Below are 17,299 nucleotides of genomic sequence, written 5' to 3'. Positions count from 1 at the left end.
TACAATGCTGTGTTATGAAAACTACCCTTTAAACCTGATAAAATATTTAAGACATGTGTCCTGATAGTGTTATGTAAGCAAATACCAAGAAGAGTGCAGCCATTAGTGAACCTGATCAGGTCCAGTCTCCAAGGATGGAGAAAATAATCCAGCGATGACTATGGACCTGACCTGCATTGAGAGATTCCAAAGTGTGGACTCCTGCAAGTTCAGAGCCCAAATACCCCAGGCCCTTCTTGAAAAGTGATTCTTTAACTGACTCGTTCATTTAATTAGATTCAAGCAGCACTGAACCTAGGTAACTTTACTTAAGAAAGAATAAATATTTAGCATTGAAATTGTAAATCACACTAAATGAAACTTTGAGGATTGCAGGATCAGATAATTTTATAAGACCTTCTCACTGGTGAACTTCCTCCTTGATTCAGTCCCCTGGCTGGATTAAGGACAATTCCTAAGACTATAACATAGAACCTAATTCAGTTCAGTTCAGTTCAGTCGCTCAGTCGTGTCCGACTCTTTGCGACCCCATGAATCGCTAATTACTGTCATGATTTCCTGACCCTAATTCCATCACTGTCTTAGTCCATTGTATCCCAGTCCCTCACTCAGTGCCTACATGTGCTCTATAACAATTTCTTTGTGCATTAATAAATGAATATGCAGATATGCAAAGTGGTTCCTTCTTCTCCTTCCCCATCCCAGGCCAGTGTGATGCCAAAGAGCCCCTGAACACATTTTGTATGCCTTCACCCCCTTCTCTAATCCCCAGTTCTAATTATTTGGCAAACCCTGATTACTTTGCCTTCATAATAAAACTTGAATCTCCCTCCTCTTCACCTTGCCCACTTGCCTCCTGTAGAACTCCAGCTTCTCTGAGCAGGGTCACTGCAATATCCTGCTAACTGGCCTCTGCTTCCATCCATGTCCTTGCATGATCCCAATTGCCAACCCACTTCCTTTTTAAAGCACAGATTGCCTCTGCCCTTCCTTCATGCATGCAGATATACACACACATACACACACACACATACTCTCACACACATACACTCCTGCCCCAACTCCTACACTTCCAACAGCTCTTCACTGTGAAATAAGCCAAGTCCAGATTTAGTAACTTGATGCACCCAGATAGGGTTCCCCAGTGTCACTTTAAACTACCCTTTCCTTCCATCTTTCCACATCCTCCTCCCCACCCCTACAGGGCTCCCATCACCTTTCCCCACACAGAGTCTGCACCTTCTCCTGGATGACCATGCAGACAGTTCCCTCTGCCAGGAATCCTTTCCCTCTTCCTGGAGGGAGCCTGCCCAGCTCACTCCTCCTCTGAGCCCTGGCCGCTGCTGCCATGCCTCCACAAAGCCTTTCCCAGAGGCTGCAGCTAGAATGCACCCACACCACTACCCCGCTCTCACTGCTTTCGTCTTATTCTGATCACAGCGCACTGGGCCTCATATCAATATTTACACGTGCTATCTCTCCCACTAGATGATGGCATTATCAGTCTCATGTTTTACTCCTTTCTATAATCCCATATGGCTTGGCACTCAGTTAATTAGCACTGAGGAAGAGCTGGGAAATGTGTTTGCATCTATGCCATGACTTCTATATAGTGTCAGAGACAAACATGTTCTCTCTCTCTCATGCACACACACACACACACACACACACACTCATGCACACATTTGGCCCCAAATCAAAATAAAAATTTTACCTACAACTCTCATATCCATATATCAGAATATCTCGTCAAATGATGTGCAGCCCATGGCCTTTATTTTTCTCATGTAACTTCCTCAGGCAATTAATAAATTAGTCACAGGAAGAACATAAAACTCGCAAGCTCCTGAAAAGTACACAGAGATGGAAATGCACAGCACAGCTCCTCGTTGTATCCCTGGTGAAGGGCGCTGACTCCAAGTTGGGAGAGCCATTCCAGGAGCCCAGCAGAGCTCTCCACCCCAGTCCACGTGGGTGTGTTCCTTCTGTTACAGGGCAGAACTGACTCCATGTTGAATCTGTTTCTTTCACTTTAACCTTTGCTTCAGATTGCCTTGGTTCACTAAAAGGATTCTGTCAGCATAATTTCCTGCCTCAGGGAACGCTGCTCCTCTGCCTAAATGTTAAACCAAAAGGCTTTTGTTCCTGTCCCTGTCCATCTGTGGGTGGCTACAGGAAGGAAGAAATTAACATGTCCCTCCCCTCCCTGAGGCTTGCCATTCTAGGAGATATTTGTAAGATTAGTGGCCATTTTTACTTTACTGCCTCACCTACCCCTACTCAGTTCTATAAAAGAACCTGGCACCCAGGCCTTGATAAGATGGTTATTTACAGACATTCGTTGTTGTGCAGTCGCTCAGTCAGGTTCCACTCTTTGTGACCCCATGGATTGCAGCACACCAGGTTTCCCCATTGTTCACCATCTCCCAGAGTCTGCTCAAACTCAGGTTCATCGAGTCAATGATGCCATCCAACCATCTGATTCTCTGTCACCCCCTTCTCCTTGCCCTCAATCTTTCCCAGAATCAAGGTCTTTTCCAATGAGTCAGCTCTTCACATCAGGTGGCCAAAGTATTGAAGCTTCAGCTTCAGCATCAAGGACTATTCAGGGTTGATTTTGTCTGCCATATTCTTGGTTAGCTGGCTTTCCAAATAAAGTTGTATTCCTTGCCTCAACACCTCATCTCTCAGATTTATTGTCCTGTCGTGCAGCATGCAGAAACAGCTTGGAGTTGGGAACATTTCTTCCAGTCAAATTGGGTTCCCAGGTTTGCATTTCAACCCTAACTATGATTTCATATCTTTGATTCAGTGAGTAGTTTTCTTCCAAATCAGCCATTTTCTGATTCCTACCCAACAGCTGGCCTCAGTATAACAATCTTTGCCAGATTAACCCACGAATTGTTATTCAAGTTGGGAAGAGCTTCCTAAGTCTCCCCTTGGGTTGACCCTCTTGAATTCCCACAGATGTGGCTGCAGAGCCCTGCTCAGAGCAGACTACCAACTTGCCCTTGTGATCTGGACATCCTAATCTGTTTACCAATGAGCACATACAAACATTTGTCTACATTTTCCTCAATTTAGCAAATAAACTCTTCATTCTAGACGCTGAGCAAACCTCCAAGGTGATAAACTGCAGAAATGTGATTAAACACCCCCCAAATTACATTAAAACCCACTGAGTAAACATGACATTCAGTCTAAAGGAAAGAAATAGACACTGGAGAGCTGAGTATGGAATTTTAAAATTACTAAATATAAGACTGAAAATATTTATTTTCATATTTTTCCTACTCCTATTTTTGAGGTGGAGAAAATTATTTTTCTTCCAGGCCATTTCCTCTGTAGAGTTTGTGCTTGGCAACCAGAACAGTTCTAATCCTTTGATTGGTAAGAGCTGTTGAAGAGAATGTGTTTAATTAAAATCCTATTTTCTGGAAATAAATACACCATTTAGCTGCTATTCACAGCTCTTCAGCTTCTCTCATCTGTGGTGGTAGAGGTTTAAGAAGGTGTGGACTTGGTTCACCCCAGATTCCAAGTAGGAAGAAGTCTTCTTGGCCATAGCCCCAGGTTTTTCTTTTATTGGTTCTTTCAGTCAACCTACAAGCCCAAGTTCCTGGAATCAGGGTGACATTTATTCATTTATTAAGTCAATCAACATAATTCAACTGAGCTAAAATTTTAAAAGCATAGAGATCGTAATGTGGAGGTCGTGCCTCAATTCACAGACCATCCATGAGGATGGATAGGTAGCAGGAGAAGAGGCTGACAGGTGACATTAGAGATGAACCCAGTGCTGCACCCTGAAGAGGCATGGCAATCTGCCTTCTGGGCTTCACACAGGCAGGGAGGCTGGAGTAGAGGTGACCTGCATGGAGACTTCACTTGGCCGCAGAGTCCAAAGCAGTAGAATTTAAGATAGAAGTTGAACTCTGGATATTGGAATGTAAAATGAAGACTTTATAGATCATGACTTAACAGCAACAAAACTTTTTTTTTTTTCAGTTTAAAATCATAGATATATTTGTTTAATCATTCTGAGGGAATAAAATCAGTAACACAAAAGTGTGTGAACAATCATTGAAGTTCCAACAAAAAAAGTTTCTGGAGCATAGCTTTAGGCTTTTGTTTTCCACTATGACAGATTATGGGGCTTCACTGGTGGCTCAGATGGTAAAGAATCTGCCTGCCAATGCAGGAGATGCAAGAGACACAGGTTTGATTCCTGGGGTGGGGAGATCCCCTGGAATAGGAAATGGCACCCCACTTCAGTACTCATGCCTGGAAAATTCCATGGGCAGAGGAGCCTGGTGGGCTACAGTCCATAGGGTCTCAAAGAGTTGGGCACAACTGAGTTACTGAGCAAACACATGCACACACACACACACACACACCTGTGACCGATCATAGTTTCTAAAAGTGACAGCAGTGTGTCCTATTCCACACACCCCTCTGCACCGTCATCTCTAATTGCTAATCTTGGTCATCTCTACTTAAGAGGAGGCGTCTGTATCTACAGTCCTTGAATGCAGATAAGCCCTGGGACTGCTTTCACCAGCAGAACACTGAAATAACCTGAGGTTGTTCCAAGTGCAGGCCTTCACTGGCTTGGTTTCTTTCACATCTTACCTTTTGAAAGCCAACCCCCTTGTAAGAAGTGTGACTCTTGAGGAGCCCACCACATCATGAAAAGGTCAAGCCACATCCAGTTGGAGAGACCCTAGACGATAAGAGGTCAGAGGAAAGAGAAAGAGGGAGAGAAAAAGAGAAAGAGAGAGGGAAAAGAAGATAGAGGAGAAGGAGGGGTGGGGGAAGCCCAGGGTTCCAGGCCCATGAGTGAAGACGCCATCTTGGGAAAGATCCTTCAGCCCCAGCTGCCCCAGCTGACTTCACGTAGATCAGAGATGAATGGCCCAGCCAATACTTTCCTGAATGCTAACTCACAAAACTGTGGAGCAAAATAAAATGGTTGGTTTAAGCCACTAGGTTTGGGGATCACTTACTGAAATACAGAGGTTCTGAGGTGGGTATATGATGCTCAGGGAAACAGGATCCTGACATGACTTAGGTTATCATCTTGTGAGCCCATAAATTTTGAGATAAAAGAGAAACTCAAGTCCCTTTGTGTTCTCTACTGTTTCGTGTACGCTTCCATTCCACTCTGGGACTGATCTCCTCCCTTTATGTAGGTCAGCGGCAAATAATACAGCAATTTGTAACATTCCTTCCTAATGTGTAAACGATATTTTGTGGAAGCTGCTTGGGTATTGTCTTTCCAGCGCCCAACCTTGAAATAAAGGAGCTGTTTAAGTGTTAGCCTGTCAAACAATGGAGAAAACCCTTTTTGTTCATTTTCATCTTTGCCATAAACTCCAAAGGCATACTTGCACACAGGTTAATAGCAACTTGGGTATTCATCGCGCATGTGACCCCAGAAGCATGATTACCTACTTTGAAGGCTTTTAAAATCTCCCAGAGAACACTGTAATATTTCACTGCACTGCAGGGAAAGAGTCACAAGTTTTTATGCACCGTTAATATGAAAGAGGAAAAAAATCAGCTAAGGGCATTGAGTTTTACATTAAGCGGAGACTCGTTTCGTCTTAGAAATAGCGGAATAAGTTAGAATTACTTGCTGTGTGACTATGGGTCCACACCTCCCACCAAACACTGAGGTGCTCCCCAGAGCTTTTCAAAATGCAATGAAATCACCCCAAATGCGAGGAGGGTGGGAAAACAGACCAAATAGTTCAGCCTTCTGTCTTCTTTCCCTGCCCCCATCCAGCCCCAGCCCTAGCCCCAGCTTTGAGTCCTGGATTCAAGGAGTCTGATTTCACTCCACTTGGAAATTAGCGAATGGCAAGACTGACCAAAAAACTTGTCATCAGGCAGGACCTTTGTGAAATGGCTCTCTAATTAGCCATTTCATATTTTTGTTATTTCTTTTGCGATTCATGTTAAAAATATGTTCCACGGATGCCAGCCTGCTAGGACCCAAGGAGCCCTTGTCACTCAGCAATAACTCAGTGAAATAATAAATAAGCACATCGGCAGCCCCACCACGCACACCAGCACTTCCCCTCAGGCCCTCAGGCCAGGGGGCTGGGCTGCCCACACAAGTCACCATGTTCTGTGGGGGACACGAGTGGTCACCACAAACAAGGAGGGCACCCTGCCCTCCTAGGAGCCTGCTCTCACCAAAGACAGGACTCCTGAATAGTCTCCCGAATCAGAGGTCACCCAAGGACTGGATGTAAAAAGCTGTCTTATCTGACACACTGTTATCACAAGCAGCAGATCTCTTGAGTGAAATTTCAGGAACAGAGGTTCCTAAGGGAAAGATGCCATTTCATCCACTAAAGCCAGATCAGCTGGAACTGGGAGGCAACGGCTTACATGTGCAGAACAGCTTGGACCAGGACCTTGTGTTCCGTCAGCTTGTAGGTGGGGTCCCCTCGCAGGTTCTCGCCAAGATTTCAGCCGGGTCCTCGCCCCACCCTGGCCCACATTCATCGTCCTCACTGAGCATCTCAGGAAAGAAACAGTAACTTCCCCTCAGAGGCTCACCCTTCCTCATCTGTGTTAGAAAAACAGTAGGGAACTATCAAAATATGATGGAGAAAGATGTTATTCAGGCAACCCTGGGCTGGAGTCATCATGCTTATGATGGCAAGCCAACTATGGCCTGACACACCAGGCAGGTCCTCAGTGGGGTGACAGAGGCAGAAGCGACGAGGCAGGGAGAATCAGCCTGCTTACCCGTCCCACTGAAGTCTGGAGCTTCACTTATGGACAGCAGTTTCAATCCATCCTACCACTGCCTATCAAAGAAATAAGAAAATTCCATAACAGAATCAGAATTTACAATCAATCAGGGGCACTTAGAAACATCTTATTCTTTCTAGCATTTTCTGCACACAAGGAACAGAGCTCTGATGAGAGATTATCGTTTCCCTTATGATGGTGTACCCTTCTTGGCACACCATCACCCACCCTAGGGAGTGGGTCTTGGATGCCTTTTGCTTCATAGATTGGTAGATAATGTCAGGATTCTGATCAAGCAGCCATGGGTGAATGGCTACAGAGACCACCACTGAAAACTCACATCTCCTGTGACAGGAAATGAGCAGAAAGGGGAGAGCAGAGGAAGGCAGTTCTGTTATTCCTCCACAGCTCTGTGGGATGAGATAAAAAATAAAGGCAATTAGTGAAATGTTCTAGTCATCCAGTTTTCTTTTAGCTTTCTTGACTTTTTTAAACAATCATTGTGTGACTTGGACATTTATAAAACATCGGCTCTTTCGAAAAGTCCTTTATATCCATCATGCGTCATTTATAAATAAATTTATAAAATTTTTTATTTTTTTATAATTTTATATTTTTATAATTTTTTTGTTTTTTTATTTTTTACTTTCCTTTTTTTTTTTTCTTTTTTTTTACCTTACCTTAAACATACACTTGCCTGGAGAACTTATAGACAGAGGTCACAAAGAGTTGGACACAACAGCAAAGATACCACTAAGTAACTAACAGTTTCACTTTTTTTCCCCCCCAAACATCCACTATAATGTTGCTGAGCAGAGTTAACAATATTTTATGATTAAATCACTTAACACAATGATCAGCACATTCTATTTTTTTTTTTTTTTTAGTTTTTTAAATTTTAAAATCTTTAATTCTTACATGCTTTCCCAAACACTCCATCAGTGCTGCCTGCCTGGATAAAAAGGAAATAGATTTTAGAAATAGATTTTTTTCTTATATCACTACGTGGTTTCACTGGAATCTTAAATTGTCAGTATTTTCTGATCCTTTGGGAAAAGCTTGCTGAGTGTGCTGCTCTGTGTACAGGCAGATTGATCCCCAGACTAATGAGGAAGGCTAGCAGAGCTCATGCACTCCATGATTTCTTTTCTCGACACTCCAAATATTAAAGAAATTGAATTTACTTAAGAACTATAGACCTTCAGGAGAAGATCCTTGGAATAATCTAGGAACCTACACGGAATAATGATGTGGCTACAAAAAGCCTCTTGATTGTTCACATGGGGTTTTTCAAACTGTCCCTTCTGGGGAGAGATAAAGCACAAAGTCACTGTTTTTAAATTGTATTTCATACCAAAAAAAAAAAAAGACCTGAAAACAACATAAATTGTTAATTATGAAAAGTTCATTGAATTCCTTTTAATATATTTATATGGTGTAATGCTTAAAAGCCTTTTAAAATGGCAATGATTTCTGTTCTTGTCCATAGCAAAGAATGCTCATGATACATTGTTAAGTGAAAAAGTAGATTAGATTGTATAACATAATGCATATTTTGATGATTTAAAGAGATGTGTAGACCCACAGAAAAATGTCTGGACAAACATATGTCAAAAGACTGTTAAATGTCTAGGTAGCAACTCTTATTCCTGAGTTTTGGGTGGAATGATCAGAGTTATTTATTCTCTTCTTTACACTTTTATTTATGGTATGACTTTATTTTAACTCAGAATATCTATTACTTTGTAGTAAAAACGATATTTTCAATTAAAATGTTTCCTTAAAACGTGGATTCTTAACACATTTCTACACTGTATTAGCTCATTCTGTCATTCAACACTGAAGAGTCTGGGCTGGCTAGGAAGGTGTCTGCCCTCAGACACTTCTGCAGGGAAAGGCAGGGAAGACAAATCTATAGGTGATAAAAACAGATTCAAGACATAAGGCTGGCAAGAAGCAGTGAACAGACCATATATCCAGGGTATTTTAAAATTCTCAACCTAAACAGTTTGGGGAATTATTATAAAACATTTTATTAATTTAGATTCCACAGATTCAGAATTTGTAAAAAGTGTTTTGGAACTGAGTGGAAGTTATCTTTTGAAAGTTTTTTATTAAGAAAGACATTAAACAACAAGTAATTCTTTAACTTTCTTAAAAGAGCCATTTGGATTGTGCTTTCCAGGAGACAAACCACATCCTTCTTAATTCTTAGGTAAGGCCATTCTGTGCAGTACAAGACATTGTAGGTGCTCAACAAAAGGGTTTTATTATTTTATTACATACTGCATTAATGTAATGTACTCACAGTACATTCCTTACATGCAAATAAGGCTGTTCCTTATAAATGGAAGTTATGAACAGCCATTCTGTCAAACTCATTTGGATGTAACACTGCAAAAAGGGTGTTTTGTTTTTTTTTTTTAAATACCAAAAAGTAATACAACTGCATTCTATTCAGGCTTTGAACTAGATTTCTTACCCTGATTAACCTATGAGATTAATGGGTTATATAACTTTAGATTTGATTAACAAGATTTAAACTAGTAGAAAACATCAAATGAAGTAGTAGTAGTCAAATACATTTCACCTGAATATTCAGATTCTTTTCCATATTTTGCTTCTTTTGACTGCTTACTATTTGATTAGAATACATTACCATTTTCTTTTCATCCCAATCAAATCAAATAATTCTAATTTGAAACGTCATTCTCCTGCAAAGTATTCTTATCCTGCACAGCATTGTAACTGCTATTGTTTGCTGCTGTCATTGAATTACACTCATTTCAAATTTGCAAATAAAGAATATTGGGATGCAACAAAAAGTGAGATGTTATTCACAATTTCATTATTAGCCAACAGTGATGATACTGAAAGAGAAAGAAAAGTTATGTGTGTGTGTGTGTGTGTGTGTGTGTGTGAGGCACACAGAATAAGCCATAGAATAGAAACATTACATCTGAACAATAATGAAACAGAATAGTCTTCTATAACTGTGACCAATGTTGAAAGCAGAGATTTACTTCCCTAAAGAATATCCTTCTTTAAATTCATCGTGAATAAGATACTGGAAAGAACATGTAATATCCCAAAGCAGAGGCTTTTGCCTCCCCAGTACATCTTCTTCCTTACTCCCAACGTAGCTCTGTCCCGTTTGCCCCCTTTTCCATCACACATACACTCACATATACACATACAGCATTGTAGTAGCTAAGAAATTACCAAAACGTAACAGTCAGATTTTTTAAAAAATTGAAGATATTCATGCACTTAACTCTGAAGAATAGTCTGAAATGATGTACCAGAAAAATCTAGATTCAGACCTCTGGCAGAAACAGTGGGGCTTTTCCAGGCTTCATTATGTCAAGTCAGAGGTCTGTCATCTTCTGTGAAACACTAAACATCCAGTGGTGTAACGACTCCTATCTTGGTTCTAGATTTAGACAAACAACTGAAGAGGAATGCAGAACTCCTTGAAGAATCATAAATGGGACAGGGGGACCAAAACTGCCCTTTCCAACCTAAATCTTCTTTATATTTTTGTTGTTAAATAAAGTCCAAATTGCTAACTAAACATCAGAGAAAGATTAATCCGCAGATTCTGATAAATTTGTATTTGTCAGAAAATTCTGTAAAACTGAACTTATTTTACATTTTAATTTTGTTTAAAAGTATCAATATTTTCTATCTTTTGTTTTTTTTTATTAAAAGAAAATTAGCACCATCAAGTCAAGAAATTCCTGCATCGTCCCCAAACGTTTCATTAGGGTAGAACACCATTTCTTTGTATTTGAGTTCATTTTTTTTGGATGGGGGAAGAAAGGGTGAGATTCTGATGTAAGAGAAAGGCCATGCTTTCCAGAGGCTTTCTGCCACGCTTTAGGGCAGCTTACTTTAAAATGTACGTGGGAGAGGTTTCTAGACTCTGCCTTTCCACACCTAATAATTCACCCTTCAAGCGTTCATGCCTGTACTTATCAGGGTTGGGAACGATTTTTTCATTATTATTTAAAAGTCTTCCTTGCAGTTACTTCCTCTGAAACAGACCACCTCTTTCATTAGGAGTATTTATGGGAAATAATATATTTGTACAGTTGAAAGCATCACCTGTTTTGCTAAGTTAGTTCTTGTCTGAATGCAAATAGACTGTTAGAGGGTTTGCTCAATAACACTTGCTAATGGAAAGTACTAATCAAAACTTTTCTACAGCAGTAAATTTTTATATTTTTTAACCACTGGATTCCAATTAAATGTATTCAATATAGCAAGCTTTGATTTTAAAAAAATTTAAGAGATTATGTATACAGCACTGTGGAAAACAAGGCAGGCTAGGTATGCAGGCACTTGTACATTTTTAATAGAAGTCTTTACCTGAAGGTAAAACTCAATAAAGTGCACCCTATAATGTGCTGTGGACTCTATGTTGATTTACCTGGGTTACCCCGTCAGCAGAAATCAACTTTACCAGGTACACACTATGCTTATATATTTAGCGCATATAAAAATGCATATAAAAGATTCTTTTTTCTTTTTATAAAGAAGTACTGAATTTCATTAGGGCACAATTTTTTCTTTGAAAAAGTTCTTTGTTAACCATGGGATATACTGATTGCAAATAAAGGAAATTATGGCACTATGCTGATGTTTATAAAGGGAGGGAAAAATTCTTAGCGTGAGCCTACAATTTCAAAAAAAAAAACAAAAGCATAAATACAAGGTTTGGCCTTACTCAAATATACATTAGCAACATCGTTCAAAGAATCTCCTTGATTTCACTGATACATAAATATTTTCCTAAATGACTCAAATGATATTATTTTATTTAAGTCTATGAGGAGAGGTCTGGGAGTAGATGACCGAAAATCATTTGAGTTTGGGGGCAGGTGGGGGGATCGCAATTTTTTTCTCTTCTGAGGATATTTAAACACAACATCTTTGCACATTTCTTGTAAAAATTTCACAGACCTTTCATATGTAGTTTCTTTCCCCTATATTTCAGTTTTAGGATTAGTTGCAGTCTTAAAAAAATATTTAATTCTCTTTGCTCTGTGACATGGCTTAATGAATCTAGGTTGAGTTTCTTTAGGAAACATAAGAAGCTTCTTGACAACTGAGAAGTCTCCCAGACACTCATTCCTGTCAGACTTTTCCAAAACCACACATAAACTGAGGCCACAAGGTGCCTGCATCAGACAAGAAAAGAAGGCCGCGGTTTCCCACCCTGACCTCGGTTATGTTTGAGTGAGAAATGTGTTTATTGCTCAGTCTCGCTGAGTGTTTAAATGTCCCTATTGTGCGAATTATGAGTGCTTTGAGTGCAAATTATGAGTGCAGCAGCCACTCTTTTTAATTTTCAACTGTCTGATCTACTCTATTTGTCCTTGTTCACCATCCACCTTTGAGAGTCGCAAAAAGCCAGGCCCGTTATTATTTTTAATAATGCTGTTGTATTAAAACCTTGGTTGACGTCCTCTAGTGATTTTTCTTTCCCTCGAAATCTATATTGCTTTTAAAAGCATTTCATTAAGGCTGTGTTTTTAAGGAGGAAAGAGAAAGGAGAGACGGGTGTCATTAGTCAGCTGCGGCAGACATCCTTTTTAATCCTAAGATTAAAGATAGAAACTACAGGAAAGAACTGCCTCTTTGCCTTGGGCCCTGACTTTTAGCTGGGGTTGCACGGCTGGGGAGAGCTGCTGTTCCGCGAGAGGCATGGATATCCCGCTGCAACTCTGTGTCTGCAGGCGCCGGGCTGTTCCCTACGCGGGGCCACCTGGCCGCGCCCAGGAGGGTCCGCGCGCACCCATGGGACAGGAACGGAAGCCAGGTGCCTTCTTCTGGGGACAGCGGGCCTTCTGACGCCCGGAGCGCCGAGACATTTTGCCCGCGGGTTGGTTTGACAAGTGAAGTAGGAGACATCTCCCGTCTCTCCCTTGAACTGGCGCCGAGCGACCTCTCTTCCTTGCAAGCCCACCCTCCCGACCCTTACAAAGGAGAGTGAATCTATGAGCTCTCTTCCCTCCCAGAAGTCTCGCATGCCCCTCTCTAAAAGGTGTACATAAGGGTGGCAGTCTTGGTAGGGGTCCCGCGGAAGGAGAGGTACTCATGCCAGGGGTCGCCGCCCCAGATTCGCCCGTATCGCAGCTTGGGAGCCTTGAGGCATTTTCCTCAGCTCGCGCGCCCTCTGGCGGCCATATGGAGAATTCACCTGGCGCGGGGCGGGGTCGAGGGGGCTGTCGGAGAAAATTGAGCTCTGGCTTTTGGCAAGAAAGGAAGCAAAGTGGGCGCGGTTCTGGTGGACCGGACGGCCACCTACTTAATACGTATGACTGGGCTCTTGCTCAGTGTGTCAAGGTGACAGAACCAAAGGTCATGGCTTCCCGGGGCTATATGTTAGTAGCTAGTGACCTTCCCCAAACAGACATTCCTGGGACCTCAGATTTAAAAAGGAGAGCAAAAGATCCCACCATTTCTGGCTCCCCCAACCTCCTCACTGGCCCCACGCCCCCAGCTCCATCTAAACACGCACACACACACCTATTTTCTTCACTCATCCACAGGATCTCCCAACACATTCTTAAACCCATATGTTAGCTTTTGTGATGTCATCTTGGCTAAGCTGAAGTCCCTGTTATTCCATCGGGCACTAATCTAGATGTGACTGAGTAGGGGGTTTGCAGATGTCATTAAAGTCAGTAATGGATCTTCCCTGTAGCTCATATGGTAAAGAATCTGCCCGCAATGCAGGAGACCCGGGTTCGATCCCTGGGTCGAGGAGATCCTCTGGAGAAGGGAATGTCAATCCACTCCAGTATTCTTGCCTGGAGAATCCCATGGACAGAGAAGCCTGGCGGGTTACAGTTCATGGGGTCGCAAAGAGTCAGACATGACTGAGTGACTAACACTACTACCGCTGCTGCTGCTGCTAAGTTGCTTCAGTCGTGTCCGACTCTGTGCGACCCCATAGACGGCAGCCCACTAGGCTCCCCGGTCCAAAGTCACTACTGGGTTGGCCTTAAATAATGAACGATCTAGGTGGGCCTGGCTTAATCACTTGGAAGCCCTTAAAAGCAAGGCTGAGACTCCCTAGAGAGAGACAGAGACATGGAGAAGAAATGTCTCCCATGGAAAAGTGCTTCATCCATGCCTACACAGTCCTACTCGGCTTGCAATCATCTCTTCTTGATTGACGCCCTACAAATTTTGGAGTTGCTCTGCCAGCTCCCACAGTAGTATAAGCTGATTCCTCATAATAAATCTCTTAATATATAAATGTATTGGTTCTGTGCTTGGTTGAATCCCAGATGATACAAATCACATGGCCCAAATGAGAGAAAAAAGTATCAGGGAAATTCACAGTGCCAGAAAATTCCAGCCCAGTTCATCTCAACTGTCATCCAATAGATAGTTTCTGGAAATCTCTTGGTGGCAGAGACAAGGCGCTGTACTCTGGAGATGTGACTGAGAACAGAACTGACAAGGTTTTTTTCCTTTATTCTGCAGCTCGCTCGCTCTCATACCCTCTCTTTCTCTCTGTCTCTCTCACACACACACAAACAAATCCAGCTCCATATGGCAACTTTGGTCTTTTCAAACCTGGACCAGAAGCAAGCTTTAATGAATGGTTTGTTGTGGGTACCCGCGGCGTGCTTGGAGCTATACAAAAGCCTAGTAGGAGGAGGACGCCAAGGAGGAGAGGCAGACAGCAGTCTTTGCCTGTAGGGCCCTCCATCTATCACTACAAAAGGTAAAATGCTCATTTATCCTATTGCCAAACATCCTGAGTCATCCGCCCCCACAGTGCGTTTTCTTTGCCCTTACTGTTTCTATATATGGCAAAGGGGTGACACTTACTGATAATGGATCAGAGCTGCAGAATGTTGGCAAAAGCAAGCTCAACTCAGGCTGGGAAAAAGAAGGCTCCTCTCTAGATTCATCAGCAGAACCTCTGGTCCTAAGCCAAACTGAAAAGTCCAGTAAAAGACCTCATTCTTCCTTTAGCATCTCCTACCCCTGCCTCAAGGCTCATCGCCTATCCCATGATGGCAGGAACCCAGTGCATTTCAATCCAACGAATGTTTGATGAGTACCTTCCATGCTACAAGTTTACTTTTAGAATCTTGCATCCTGAAATAGCTTTTGTTATCACCATTGGCCTGCAAATGAATTGCTATATTTGCTGATAATTTCATGGATATCCTATTGACTTCTCTCTCTCTTTGTTTTTCTTTTCTTTTTTTTTTTTTTAATCTTTTGGGTGATTTTCTCTTTGATATTCATACCTTCCCTCGGGTTGGGTCAGAACTCTTTCCTGATTTTACTTCCTGTTGGCTTTGTCTCAGCCCTCTCTGGAAGGATTTCCTTCTCACCCTGTTATCGAGTCCAAGCTCATTCTTCCCACTTCGCAACAGGCCAATAAATCTGAGAGGTGAGGTGTTGAGGTAAGGAATGCGACTTTATTCAGAGAGCCAGCTAACCAAGGAGATAGCAGACTAATGTGTCTAAATAACCATCTTATCAGGGTCTGGACACCAGTTTCTTTTACAGAACTGAGAGGGAAAGGAAGTGAGGAAGTAAAGCAAAAAGGCCATTTACTCAATAGACATGAGTTTGTGTAAACACCAGGAGATCCTGAAGCACAGGGAAGTCTGGAGTGCTACAGTTCGCAAAGACTTGGACACAACTTAGTGACTGAACAACAACAATTTTGCAAAATAGGAGGGGATGTGTTCATTTCTTCTCTGCAGCCATTCACAGATGGGCAGAGTCAGATTGTCTTTCTGTGCCCCAAACAAAGGCACTTTAGTTTAACAGTCAGGCAGAGGGGCAGGGTTCTCCTAGGCAGGCCATTATGTATGATTATGATAACAAAAGCAATGAAAAGCAAAGGTTAAAATCAAAGAAACAGATGCAACATGAAGACAGAATTGGCACCTCTCTGCAACAATTCCACTTCTCATGATTATGAAGTAAGTGTATTCAAAACTCTGTATCAGTCACCTTGTTGTCTGAATCTATTTCCTCACCTCAAGAGATGAACCATACACTGATGGTTCCATATCTCATCTGGGTGCACGCACCGCTCTCCTGAGTCCTCGTATTCTATTGCTGTGGACACTTGGGTATCACACGAGCACCAGTTTCCCCAAAGAATTCAGCATCTTCTTTCCTTCACTTCCAATCTGTTACCCATCCTGAGAGCCCTAGCTGAGTTAATGGTGTTGAGAATTATGTCTACCCAAAAGCCCACTCTAGGAACTCAAGAGGCATTCCAGCTTTCCTCCTGCTTACTTTGTTCATTCAGTTGGTAAGCTGACCTTTATCAGCCCATTGCAGAATGTCTCTGGTCCCTGCTCCTCTTTCCCATACGCATTGGAAGTGCCTTAGTCTAAACCTTACAAAGTTCACATCTGGAGCAAATAGTCTTCTAATGATATCTTTGCCTCCATGTCTTTGCTTTCTCTTCCATTCAGTTTTCTAGAATGCAAATCCTCTTGCGACATTTTCCCATTTAAGAAGTGTCAGTGGTTTCCTAAAAGGCTTCCCTGACCCTCTCCCTTCCCTCCCACTTCCACCCCGGCTAGCTGATGGGTAGCCCCCTTCTTTGCTCTCACTGCCTTGTAATCTCCCCCTTTACACAGTATCATTGTCTTCTTTAATGCACTATTTCAAGGAGAGAAAAGTGCCAAAAATAATATGAAAAATACCAACAAACTCACCACCCAAATTGAACAAACCTTTGATGTATTGATTCCAACACTTCTTTTTCAAAGAAATTAGCCATGATAAAAATAGTTGAGATCAATTTGTGACTCATCTAGCATTAAAGCCGCTGCTGTTAAGAGTTTGGGGTTGATTTTTTTGCTGCTCTTACACTTGATTATTAACTTCCCAATGATAGTTTCCCTCTCTTGTTCATCTGTGAACCCCCAGGACTTGCCAGAGAGAAATAAAGGGACTGAGTAAACATTTAAAAGATTGTATGCGTGGCTGGATCCACACTCATGACTCCTGTGGGTCATTCCTCATTACTGTGAAATATTATCTCCTGAAAATTTGCCAATTAATGTACAATGCTTTTAAGGGTATTTGATTCCACTAAGTTATCTCTGTTCTCCAGAGTCATTACCCTTAACTAGTGGCTCTCTATGTTGACTGCACATTGGAATCCACTGGGGAGATATTAGAGGGCTAATATCTGGATTCCACCTCCAGCAACTCCTATTTAATGGGTGAGATACCTCCTAGGCAGTGAGTTGTTAAAAGCTCCTGGGTGCTTATGATATACAGATGAGGCTGAGAACCTCCATTATCTCCTACAAGGCATCATTATCATCAGCGTCATCATCGCTACCAGTGTTGGCAATTGGTGAGTACTAACTGTATGCTATTTATGTACATTATCTTGTTTATTACTCACCACAAGCTAAGTATTTTTATTATCCTCCGTTTACAGATGAAGAAAGTTACACTGAGAAGGGTTAAGTAACTTGCCCAAAGTCAAATACCCTCTGGGTCATGCTGTTCTCACGGC

The 17,299-nt window shown here is 41.9% G+C and overlaps 1 protein-coding gene across 13 annotated transcripts in view; it reads right to left on the bottom strand.

Annotated features, from left to right (window-relative positions):
- The window catches only part of TRIL (TLR4 interactor with leucine rich repeats), a 158,906-nt gene that overhangs the window by 58,912 nt on the left and 82,695 nt on the right, over window positions 1-17,299 (bottom strand). The window contains exon 4 of one of the 13 annotated variants that reach the window (XM_069586731.1): window positions 6,763-6,824. The exons of the other annotated variants lie outside the window; for them this stretch is intronic. The gene's annotated coding sequence lies outside the window, so the exon portion shown is untranslated. The remainder of the gene's footprint in view (window positions 1-6,762; window positions 6,825-17,299) is intronic. 13 annotated transcript variants of the gene reach the window in all.

Source organism: Ovis canadensis, chromosome 4, assembly GCF_042477335.2.
Source record: "Ovis canadensis isolate MfBH-ARS-UI-01 breed Bighorn chromosome 4, ARS-UI_OviCan_v2, whole genome shotgun sequence".
Classification (NCBI taxonomy): Eukaryota; Metazoa; Chordata; class Mammalia; order Artiodactyla; family Bovidae; genus Ovis; species Ovis canadensis.
This window is presented reverse-complemented; position numbering and strand designations above follow the sequence as displayed.